Consider the following 11074-nt stretch of genomic DNA (forward strand, 5'->3'; position numbering starts at 1 on the left):
GGATCAAGATAGGTTAGGGGCCTCGGAGGGGGCGGGGAAGGGGAAGGGGGAGGAGGAGCCAGGCAGGGAGGGAAGGTGACCCTGAGCAGAGTTAGGTGGCATTGGGGTGCGGGCAGATCCCCTCTTCTTTCTGAAACTGCACCCCTTCTCAGATTTTGTGCTCTTGGAGAAGTCAGTTGAAGTGAACTTTGGAGGCCTCTGAAGCTGCTGGAAAAGAAGGTGCCTGATTTCTGGGCAGCAGGCCCCGTGGTCTCTCCTCCGGCTCTGCCCTTTTTGAGACAGGGTCTTTGAAGCCCAGGCTGGCCTTGAACTCAGGAACTCACTGATCTCAGGCCGGCTTCCCTCTGCGGGTGCAGCCACCGTCTTGGTTCTGCAAGTGCGTCCTCAGCTGTTGTCTCAGTCTTTCCAAGAGCCCTGAGAACTGGGCCGTCCTGTCCCCACTTTCCACAGGAGAAGTCAAAGCCTCAAGGGAGACGTGTCAACGGAGAGGGACCGTGGCTCTCCCAGAGTAACCGGAGCAGTAAATGAGGCCGAGCTACAGATGGGTCTTCGTGGACCCCAGGGTGTGGGCGCCCTCCCTCCCCAGCTGACTTCCTGTGGATGCGGAAGAGAGGACAGACGGCCTCCGCTGTGTCTGTGGTCCCTGCAGGAGGAGGCCTGCACTGAGGCAGAGGCCGTAGGAGCTGGGAGTCGCCCCAGCCCACTCAGGTTGCTCTCTGGCCCCGGGAAGCACCCACTGCGGGTTCCCTGGAGCATGAATTCCTGGGGTGTGAGGCTCTGCGAGGGGAGAGCAGTCACTGTCTTGGTGGCTCCCTTGTGTGGAGCCCCCCAGTGCCTTGCTTTTCCTCGTGGGGTGGCTTCCAAGGTCACAGAAAGTTTCCCCTCTGCCTTCATCTGAACTTTCTGTCCAGAGTACTCTCTCATTCTTGACAAATTTCCCTTTCAGGACCAAAGGTAGAGGCAGCTACTTCGTTCAGCTGGCCTGGGTTCCTCCAAGAAGCCTTCCTGGACTGGCTAAAACATGAGGTTCAGCCCCAGCAGGCTGAAGTTGATGCAAGCCGAGCGGGAGTAGGGAGGGCCCAGCCCCAGCCTGGACAGCCCGAGCCCCCCGGACATCGGGAATCAAACCTTGCTTGACCTGTTGCTCCTGCGTCCAGCAGCTGCCCATCTTGGCCCATCAGCCTACCCTGTCATCTCACCTGCGACACCCATGTCCTCAGAGAGCGAATCCGGTCTCATGTTCTAATAAAATCTCTTGACCATCCCGTGACGGCAGTGGTGTGTGGCTGTGCCTGGGCAGGGCGGCGGGAGGGTTCCCTGGAACAGGTCCGTGCTAACAAGCCATGGTATCACCCAGGGCAAGCCTCCAGGATGCCAGGACACCTAGGGGGGCTCCTCCCACCCTCTGGGCTTCTGCAAACCCCGCCGGTGACCTGATCCCTCCCAGCTCAGCCATGGATGGATGCTCCCACCTGAGGAAGCACCTGGGACCAAGCCCAAGACCGAGAGAACCGGAGAGGGTGTGCTCCCCGAGGCACGTAGGGGAGACGGGGCCCCGTGTCCTCCACGAGATGCCCCTCAGACTCTGGGTCTGCACCGTGCACAGAGCAGCAGCACCAGGTCCCTCAGGCGCCCACCTGCCTCCTCTCCATCTGTGCCCAGTGGAAGTAGGAGGGGAGGATGTGACAGCAGAGAGGACTAAGACCTCGGAGTGAACACGGGGTCGGAGGGCAGAGGCCACAGCAAGAAATCAGAACTGAACTGGCACAGTGCTGCATACCTGCAATCCCAGATCCCTGGGAGTCCGAGGCAAGACATTGAAAACTTGAGGCCAGCCTGGGCAACCTAATGAGATCTTGTCTCAAAGGCTTTATTTTTGTTCACTTAGTTTTGTCGTTGTTGTTTGAGACAGGGTCTCTAGGCAGTGCGAGTTAGTCTTGAGCTCCCTCTGTAGCTCAGGCTAGCCTCTTGTGACAATCCTCCTGCCTCGGCCTCCCAAGCATTTAGATTATAGGCGTGAGCCATGACGGCTTTCAAAATAAAAGTTTTTTAAAAGGCTGGCAAGGGCTGGGGATTTCGCCCAGTGGCACTGCACCTGCCTCCCAAGCGCAAGGTCCTGAGTTCAATTCCAGGTATTGAGAAAAAGAAAAAGAAAAAGCCTTGGGAAGAGGCTCAGTAGTAGAGTCCTTGCCTAACATGTGCAGAGGTCTAGGCTCAATCCCTGGAATCACCAAAAAAGAGAAAAATTAAAATGGTACTGGCCATGGGAGAAGGGGAAAACAGATCTCCTTCCCAACCTGTTCCCAGCCCTGCCCTCCTGGTGCTCAGCATGGTGGGTGCCTGTCAGGATGAGAGGATTACACGCCAGGTCTTCAGGACCCCCAGAGGGCAGGTCCAGGAGGGCCCACTGAGGCAGCACACGCCGGCCAGGTCGGGGGTTGGTGGAGCAGGATCTGGCCTTCAGTCAGCACCGAGACCACTGTGGCCCCTGCCCCTTGCTTTTGTTTGGCCCCAGAAGCTGGAGCATAATCTTCCTGCAGGCAGTGGCTGCTGTCACAACCTCTGCCTCACTGGGTGAAGGGGTTGTGATGGCTGGGGAGGCAGGAAGGACGCACTGACAGGAGAGGAAAGGGGCAGGGGAGAGAGCAGAGACCCAGTGTCAGCCTGGGCAGGAGGTGGGGACGCCGGGACACTGCGGAATGTGCTCTGAGGGTCCCACTGAGTCGATGCAGATGAGGTCTGTATGCAAAGGAGCCCATCTGTATGCAGATGAGGAGCGAGGGCGTTCCCTTCTCAGGGTTACCATAGAGCCCAGCCCTCCGGGTCCCTCAGGGCTCCAGCTGCAGGGCAGCCCTGGGGAGAGGCAACCTGCTGTAGAGGGTTAGACTTCAAGAGGGACTAGCTAAAGAAAAATGGCCGGTTCTGGGAAAGAAACGGAAGGTAAAAGAGGGGACACAGAGGGGCCCCTGGGAGGACAGGGCAAAATGGAGAGGGTGGGCCTCGGATGAATGCCCCAAGCACACGAACACATCGGGCCGGCAGAGAGCTCTGCTGCGGAGGGTGGAAGGACAGGAGCCTTGACCGGACACCACTCCTCTCAGGCCCTCAGAGCCCTCTGCAGAAGGGTGCAGGGAGGCCGAGGCTCATCCGGGCCTCGCCGAGGTCACAGTCTGCCAAGGCAGGGCTGCTGCAGGCAGCCACGTCCTAGGCTGCCCTCCACCTTCCTGGCAGACGGAGGCTGGCACAGCCCTTCCTGACCGAGGGAGGTGCTGAGGGCGGCCTGTGGCCCAGGGGAGCTGGGTTCACCCCCAGCAGGCTCCCCGCGCTGGGACCCACAGTTACCTTCACTCAGCAGGTCCAGGCCCACGCTGGCCCACCCCAGGGCCTCTTCCTCGAGCGGAGGGGCTCTGAGAACAGCCCCCCATTCTCTAGTGGCTCCCAGCCCCCCACGTCCAACGGGGCAGCCAAAGCCTTTGTGGGGAGGCAGCGGGGAAGAGAGGCCCCTTGTTGGTCCGCTCATCACGCTGGAGGCTTGGCCCGCGCCAGCCCGGCCCGGCTGGACTCTCCTTCCTGGGGTGCCGGCCAGCCAGCCCCACCCGCTGCTCAGCTCTGTCCTTTCCTGGAGCCTCGGGCTTTGGCCATGGTCCCGGCTGACGGATGGTGGGGAGCCCTGGCCCCCACACACCCTGCACCTCGCCATTCACACGCTGGCACCAGAGCCGTGGGAATGCTGGACGGCAGCTGGGCATCTGTGCCCTGCTCTGCCCACCCCCAACCTCCCCAACCTCAGAGAGGGGAGAGGAACAGGCCGCCCCTAAAAAACACCCCTCCAAGATGGGGCCCTAGAAATCCTTAGCACTAATTATAAATCTGGGGACAAACAAAGCATTTGCAAGTCAATTAATGACAGGACTTTCCCAGGAGAGTGTTTGGTCCGGCTGGGCTTCAGACAGGCCACATGCTGGGTCACCTCATCCCTCCCCTACCTCTGCCTGGCTTGCAGCTCCAGGACCAGCCATGTTCTGCTGCCTTCCTCTATGTGGCAGGGGTCTCCAGGGCCCCGTGGCTGGCCTCGCTGAGGTGAGCTGGAGGTCACACAGGGCCACCACCAGGGGGTGTGTGTCGGCACTGGCTGCAATGGACCTCCTGGAAGAAGACGCCAAGGGGGCAGCCCGCCCAGACAGGGTGGCTGGGGTGACAGGAAAATGGAAGTCATTGTGAAGGGGCCAGAGATGCTTCCAGAGAACCCAGGACAAGGGGAGGCCAAGGAGGAAGGCAGCTGATTTCAGGCACCCCAGAAATTGTACCCAGGCCAGGAGGGAAAAGGCCCTCAGGGTGGCAGCTCCCCTGGTGGAAAAACGTCCACGTAACTAATCGGCCAACCAGGGCCAACCCCATGGACAAGGATACAGAGCAAGCTTGATGTGGTAGTGCACACCTGTGATCCCACAACCAGAGAGGCTGAGGCAGGAGGGTCCCAAATGTGAGTCCTGCCTGGACGCTGTCTCAAAATAAGATAGAAAAGGTCGGGCTGGGAATTTAGCTCAGTGGTTCCACTGCCTGTCTTGCAAGCACAAGGGACCTGAGTTGGATCCCCAGTACAAAGAAAAAAAATATATATATAAAAGGTTGGGGAAGGGCCGGGGATGTAGCTCAGTGGCATCGTGTCTGCCTTGAAAGTGCAAGGTTCTGAGTTTGATCCCTGGAACCACCAAAAAATAAAATAATAAAAGGTTGGGGATGAGGCTCTGTGAAAGACTTACCCTGGGTTTGATCTCAAATACCAAACAAACAACAACAGAGCACAGGATCTGGCTTCACACAAGGCAGAGAGAGGCTTTGAGCTGGGAGAGGGGCTCTCTGTAAGGGAGGACCCCTTAATTGGGGGGAGAGAGGATGGGAAAGGGGCTGTGCAGGGCAAAAGCCCTAGAGCCAGCCCTGCCGGCTGAGGGAGATTAAGGGATTATAATTAAAGTGCATTTGAGGGGCTCGAGCAGGTGGGTAGGGCTGGTGCTAACGATCTAATTGCTGCCCGAGTCTGGCTTCCCAGGGCCTGGCTGCCAGGCCTGTAATGAGCGGAGGGCTTGAGAGGTGTGTTTTCTGCTGGGAACACCCCAGCTGGCTTGCTCACACCCTAGGCCCTCACTGAGGAACTCAGGTGAAGGCCCAAAGAGGACCAGGAATGTGAAAAAGTACGTATCCACCCAGAGGAGGCTCCAAGAGGGAGGGGAGAGAGAGAGAGTGAGGGAGAGAGGAAAGGCCTTGGAATAAGTAGAGCCACCAAGTACTGAAACATCCCTGCTCACGCACTGTACTAGTCCCCTAGCGATTTCTTAAACCCTGGCGACCACACCAACTGCACCATGCCCCACCCGGCCCCCCCAGCAAAGTAACACCAGGGTCCCATGGCCAGACCCTTCTTTTTCTTAGGAAGGGACAGGAGGGGTTGCTAGAGAGGGGGCTGGAGGTCGGGAGCAGGCAGGCTGCTCCTAGACTGTGCCTAGGGGAGTCGAGCCTCACACCCGCGTGGCCTCCCGGTGGACCTGGACGGGCATGGGCGGCGCCCCTCTAGGCCTCGGTCTGCTGTCCTCTCCCCATGGAAAGCCCCTCTGTACTTCCTGGCTACCCCATGCAGCCCCCCACCTGGCCCTCCGGAGGCTCCTGTCCTCCAGGCCAGGGCTCCCCAAGAGGGGAGGAGTGCACATTTATCAGAGCCTGGTGAGGAGAGGGGTAAGTCTGTAACTTGAGGCACAAAATCCCCAGGACACAGTAGTTCTGGGAGAACACGCGGAACTCGGGACAGAGGTCGTCTCTGTAATGGGAAAGGGTGCTGGCAGGACGACCGCTCACCAGTAGTGTGCTCTTCTGCGCCTTTAGGGCTTTGCTCTGCATGAAGAAATCACTTATTCGGAATACATTTAAGTTGTCATTTTTTTTCTCTTTTGTGGTGTTGGGGTGGAACCCAGGGCCGCATACATGCATACAACTGACTGAGCTATCAGCTGATTCCTGAAGTTGGACTTAAAATTTAAATCTCTGCTTTTTTCCCTCCAGTATCAGGGATTATTGAACTCAGGACCTCGCACGGCAGGCACAGTGCCACTGAGCTAAATCCCTGGTCCAATCCCTGGTCTTTTTAAAGGCTGAGAAATAACGGGGTTTAACCTCAAAGGCCAGAACATAGCAGGATGCCAGAGAAGCCACCTTTGAGAGGGACCAGTGTCATTTCGGACCCGTCTCTCCACCACCACCGTCTTCCACCTCCTCCTGGCCCAGCAGACCTGGCCACTGCATGCGGTCAGCCCCTCGACTCCGAGAGCCTCACACCTGCCACCTCCCTGTCCTGTTGGCTTTCTGGGAGGGACACCGGCCGTGAGCCAGCATCTGCCTTCCAGGGTGTCAGTGGTGGTCGCTCCCTGTCACATCCAGGGATGCGTGGGAGCCCTGCTTGGGAAGAGGCCGCCACACGCCCCACATGGCCCAGGCCAGAGCCTCCCTGCTCCTTGCTCGAGCGGGTGTGCTCTTCCCCGGCCTCACACCCTCTGTGAACCTGGACTGGCCGACCCTACCCAGGACTGGCCGTGCCTGCACCCTTCCCTGCCCACCCAGCACAGCCCAGGGCAAAGGCACTCTGGCCGCTCACCTTAGCTTCCTCACCTGAAGAATGGGGTTGCACCCGGGAGCTGTTACCTGGAGCTGTTGGAGATTAGGGGGCCAATGCATGTAAAGTGCCTGGTGCAGCAGGGTGGGAAGCAGGACTCACAAATGGTGGCTGTCATTATAGTTATTAAACGGGAGGGACCCTGAAAAACGGAAGGGCTCCTCATTACTGCTAGGCTGGGAATAATGAGGCCTTGCGGTAACAGCCCCTGGGCGCCCAGGCACCGGTGACAAAAGGACACAGGCTCTGGTGGCCGACAAAGTGAGAAGTGAATGGCGCACAATGGGACACTTAGGGGCTTGGCGGGCGGGGCTTCCCGGAGCCCTGGCTGCGGCTGAGGAGCAGGTCCTGCCCGTGCAGCGCTCTGGGGCCTCCGGAGCCTCACTGATGGGCACCGGCGCTCGCGTGCCTTGACCTGGTGTGGAGCACCCACAGGGATCAAAGCGAGTAAGCGGAACACAGATGGGGAAGAACCGGCTGGAGGGAAATAGCCCAGGGAAGTAAGGCTGGCTCTGGGCCAATAAATCACTATTTAAAGATTAGGTGCAGGGCCGGGGATTTAGCTCAGTGGTTCTGCTGCCTGACTTGCAAGTGCAGGGGCCCGAGTTTGGTCCCTGGTACCTAAAAAATAACATAAACAAGCACTTAGAGAGGGCTGGATTTTGTTTCGCTTTTCCTTGGGGAAATGTCTAATAACCCCGAAGTGGACAGAACAGTGTAAGGAGCCTCACCTGCCCTTCCTGTAGGTCAGCTGCCCCTCGTTTATCTGTCTATACCTTGTCTGGCTCCCCCCTTCCGGAGCCTCCAGTCCAGATGTCTCCTGTTTGGCGGGTGTAATTTGCAAAAGGAGGTGAGGAAGCCCCGCTGTCGCGTGGGAGGGGCCGTTTCAGGCAAAGGGACTCTGTGAAAAAGCCCAAATGGCACCTCCGATCTCAGCTCCGCCCTCAGCTGGGCACTGCCCAGTTTCGCCCAGGTCTGGCCCCGGGGGAGCCCGGTCTCCACCGTGTGGGACGAAGCCCAGGTGCCGGACATGCAGCCGCGACTGGGGAGGTGTTGGGGACTCCTAGTCAGAGTGGAGGGGCGGGGCTGTGCTGCCACAGGCGCCCCCCAGGACGGGCCACTGAACCCCGGCCTCGGGACAGGAGAAGGGCCAAGGCCGATGGCCAAGTGTTCTCCGGGAGGCCCCACCCCTTTAAACACCCTCACCAGGGTGATTATCACCCGGGGCAGGGGCACAAAGAGAACCTCAGCCCCTTCCCTGGGCCCACAATGCTCCATTCACGGGCAGGACCCCCGCCCACACCTGGCCTCTCAGGCCGCCCACTGCCCCATTGTGCCTGCCGCCTTGGCCTTGCCGGGTGTCAGCGGCAGGGAAGCCGGAGCCCGCTGGGCACTCCTGGTCCCCCCAGCTCTCCAGCCACCCGTTGGAGCCGCCCGGCAGGGCAGGGGGAGACCTCCCCTGGCCACAATGCTCCATGCACGGGCAGGACCCCCGCCCACACCTGGCCTCTCAGGCCGCCCACTGCCCCATTGTCCCTGCCGCCTTGGCCTTGCCGGGTGTCAGCGGCAGGGAAGCCGGAGCCCGCTGGGCACTCCTGGTCCCCCCAGCTCTCCAGCCACCCGTTGGAGCCGCCCGGCAGGGCAGGGGGAGGTGGGCCTGCCATTCATCCCGCACCCTCACGCGGAATTCGCGCCTCTCCAAGTCCGATGGGAAAATGGCAGAGAATAATTAGGAAAATCATTAGCGTCTCAAGGCCCATCTGAGAGGGATTAAAGGATTAAAAGCCTTCCAACGAATCTCTCCCACTTTAAGGTTGTTGTTGGGGTTTTATTTCCAGGGTATTTTTTTTTCCCCTTTTCTTTTTCCCTGGGTTAGGGGAGAATGAAGTCTTGGTGGATCCTCCCTCAAAAGCCACAGGAAAAGTCAAGACATTGGCGTGGGCAGAAAAGGATGGGGGACAGCAGGTGTGTGGGGAGGATCTGCCCCAGCTCCCTTTTGGGGTGCAGAAGCCTAGATGGTCCTGGGGGGAGTGGACATCTCCTTGAGGGGACCCCAAGGCCTCAGCCTTGCCTGGCAGGCTGCACCCATCTCCTAATCCTAGCTGAGGGATAGAGGCTCCCCTGCCCTCCGACCGAGGCAAGCCTGGCCACAGGGAGCCTGGTCACCCGTCACCTGGGCCTGGGGGTCAGGGAGGAGAGAGCAGAGGAGCGACATGGAAGGGTGGGAAGGGAGGGATGGGGCAGGGATCACGGGGACCGGCAGGAAAGGACCAAACAACAAAAGCGATTTGAGCTTCCGCGGCCTGCAGGCCCAGAGCAGTGCACAGCCCAGCCAGCAGGGTGAGCAGATGCAGGCACGGGTCACACTGAGGCGGGTGGCACAGCACGGGGGTGGGGGACGCAGAGGGGAGCAGCGATGGTGCCCTGGGTGAGACAGCTCTGGCCAGCTGAGGAATCTCCCTGCCTGGCACACGGGTAACATCTGTCGCCAAGCCCATCACAGTCTGTGCCTCCTGAAGGGGTGCCCTGGCCCTCAGGTGGAAACCACCAGCGAAAGCCGCAGGACAGTGGGGACTCTAGTGGGCATGGGAGCTGGAGTCGCTGGAGGCGGGGCGGGACAGAGGTACCCATCCTAGTGATCCTGGCACCAGGGACGCTTTCTCCTCTCACACAAGCTGGTGGGTGAAAGGGAGCCGTCCCTCCCCAAGGAGGGGCATGAGTCACCCCAGCCCAGCACCTTGCCAGTGCCACCGACGGTAGATCCTGGTGGTTCCTGCCTGGCACAGCATTAATAATCGTGTTTATTAATGGTCTTAATTAGCAACTGCCAAGGAGGAGCCTGGTGCTAATCCCGGCAATAATCGAGGCTTGTGGCGTGTGGGTGGGAAGGGTGCAGTGGGTGAGTAGGGACGGCCTGGGTGGCTGCAGAGGGGGACACCCCCCCCGCAGGATCCCACACCGGGGCTCCTCGACCCCCCACAGTGCTGCGTCTCCCTGGCAGGCAGCGTTGGGACAAAATGAAGCGTGAAGAATGGGGGTGTGGGGGGCCGTCTGCGCCTTTAGAGCCAGACCCCAGACGACGGCCCACGGGATGGAGGCAAGTCTGCAAAAGGCTGAGTGAATGAGCTAGAAGGGGGCTGAGAACAAGCCCCACAGTGTCCTGGAGCCACATTCCTCGCTCTGGGGAGACGGAGACGGATGGTGCAGAGCAAGGAAGGAGGGGTCGGGGGGACAGCGCGGGCTCCTCTGCCAGGAGCAGGGTGGGAAAATCAAGCTGCAGTGCTAGAGGATGCTGGAAACAAAGCCCACTTCCTCTCGGCCTCGGCCAAGTGGGGCCTGCTCGTGCTGCCTGGGGACCCAAAGAGCAGCCCGCAGAGGCCAGGGTGCCACAGAAACGCAGGCCAAGGGAAGGGAAGGGCCACCCTCGGCGCAGAGCTCTGGTTCACCCAGCAAGCTGACACCTGCAAACGTCTGGCAGAGGGAGACAAGGCCCAGGCAGAACCAGGCCCAGCTTTGGGATCCCTGGAGGGGCCCATGCTGGGCCAGAGACCCGGCCAGCAGAGGGGCTGGGCAAGCAGCTGCAGAAGGCCCAGGAGGGCAGAAGTGGCTCTCAGCCCTGGTCTCCTGTCCCAGCTCCCTCTGATCTAAGTCTCCCAGGTCCACTCCCAGAGGCCTCTGCCCAGAGGCTGGGAGGGAAGGAGAGAAGGGAGAAGACCTCTGTGCCGTGTGGAGCGATGTGCCAAAGCCCTGGCTTCAAGGCCGGCACAGGCAGGGCACCCGAACCTGCCTGCTCCTGCATAACTGCGCCTTTGTCTTCTCCACTGAGTGCGCTCCTTGGTGCCACAGAAGTCCTGGACATCATGGCCAATTCTCTTTTTGGTGCCACCCAGACTGATTTTGCCCTGCACGCTGCTTCCAGAGCCCCAGAATCTCTCCAAAAGGCCCCAAGTGGCAGGCACCCTGTTTTTTGGGGGGCTGGGGATGAGACCCAGGGCCTTCCGCAAGCTGTGAAAGCTCTACTCCCCACTCCAGCCTCTCTGCTCTGAGCCTTGGTGGCCTGGGCTCAAGGAGGGGCGCAGGCCACCTCTGGGAGCAGCCCCAGAGCTCAGGAGCAGGGCCAAGGACAGGCTCTTTCACTGCAGGAGAGGGCTTCACAGGGTAAGCCCCCCTGTACCCTCAGAGAATTGGCTACTTCTCTCGGTGCTGCTGAGGCTGGCCTCTCTCCCAGGCTAAAAGGGGGGCTCCTTAGGGGACACCTGGGGTAAAGGCCTGGGCTCCCGCCCACTCACTTGCTCTGCTTGGGCACCAGAAGTAGTATTTCCGGGGGCTCTGGCGATGTGGGAGCCCCCAGCTCGAGGCCCCGGGAGTGGACCGACCGGTGAGGCCAGCCGGTGTGGGGCCAGGTAGGTGCCC

At 60.2% G+C, this 11074-nt stretch overlaps 1 long non-coding RNA gene across 7 annotated transcripts in view; it reads left to right on the forward strand.

Moving 5' to 3' along the window:
- The window catches only part of LOC104875994, a 24269-nt gene extending 22258 nt beyond the window's left edge, over positions 1–2011 (forward strand). For 5 of the 7 annotated variants that reach the window (XR_002026026.2, XR_004515106.1, XR_004515105.1 and 2 more), the window contains exons 7-9: positions 451–708; positions 947–1278; positions 1358–2007. This is a non-coding gene — a long non-coding RNA (uncharacterized LOC104875994). Of the gene's footprint in view, positions 1–450; positions 709–946; positions 1279–1357 lie in introns of all 7 variants that reach the window. The other 2 variants (XR_002026027.2, XR_004515109.1) reach the window with 2 other exon arrangements.
- The last annotated feature ends 9063 nt before the right edge of the window (positions 2012–11074 follow it).

Source organism: Fukomys damarensis, unplaced genomic scaffold (genome assembly GCF_012274545.1).
Source record: "Fukomys damarensis isolate Sample0158 unplaced genomic scaffold, DMR_v1.0_HiC HiC_scaffold_33, whole genome shotgun sequence".
Lineage (NCBI taxonomy): Eukaryota > Metazoa > Chordata > Mammalia > Rodentia > Bathyergidae > Fukomys > Fukomys damarensis.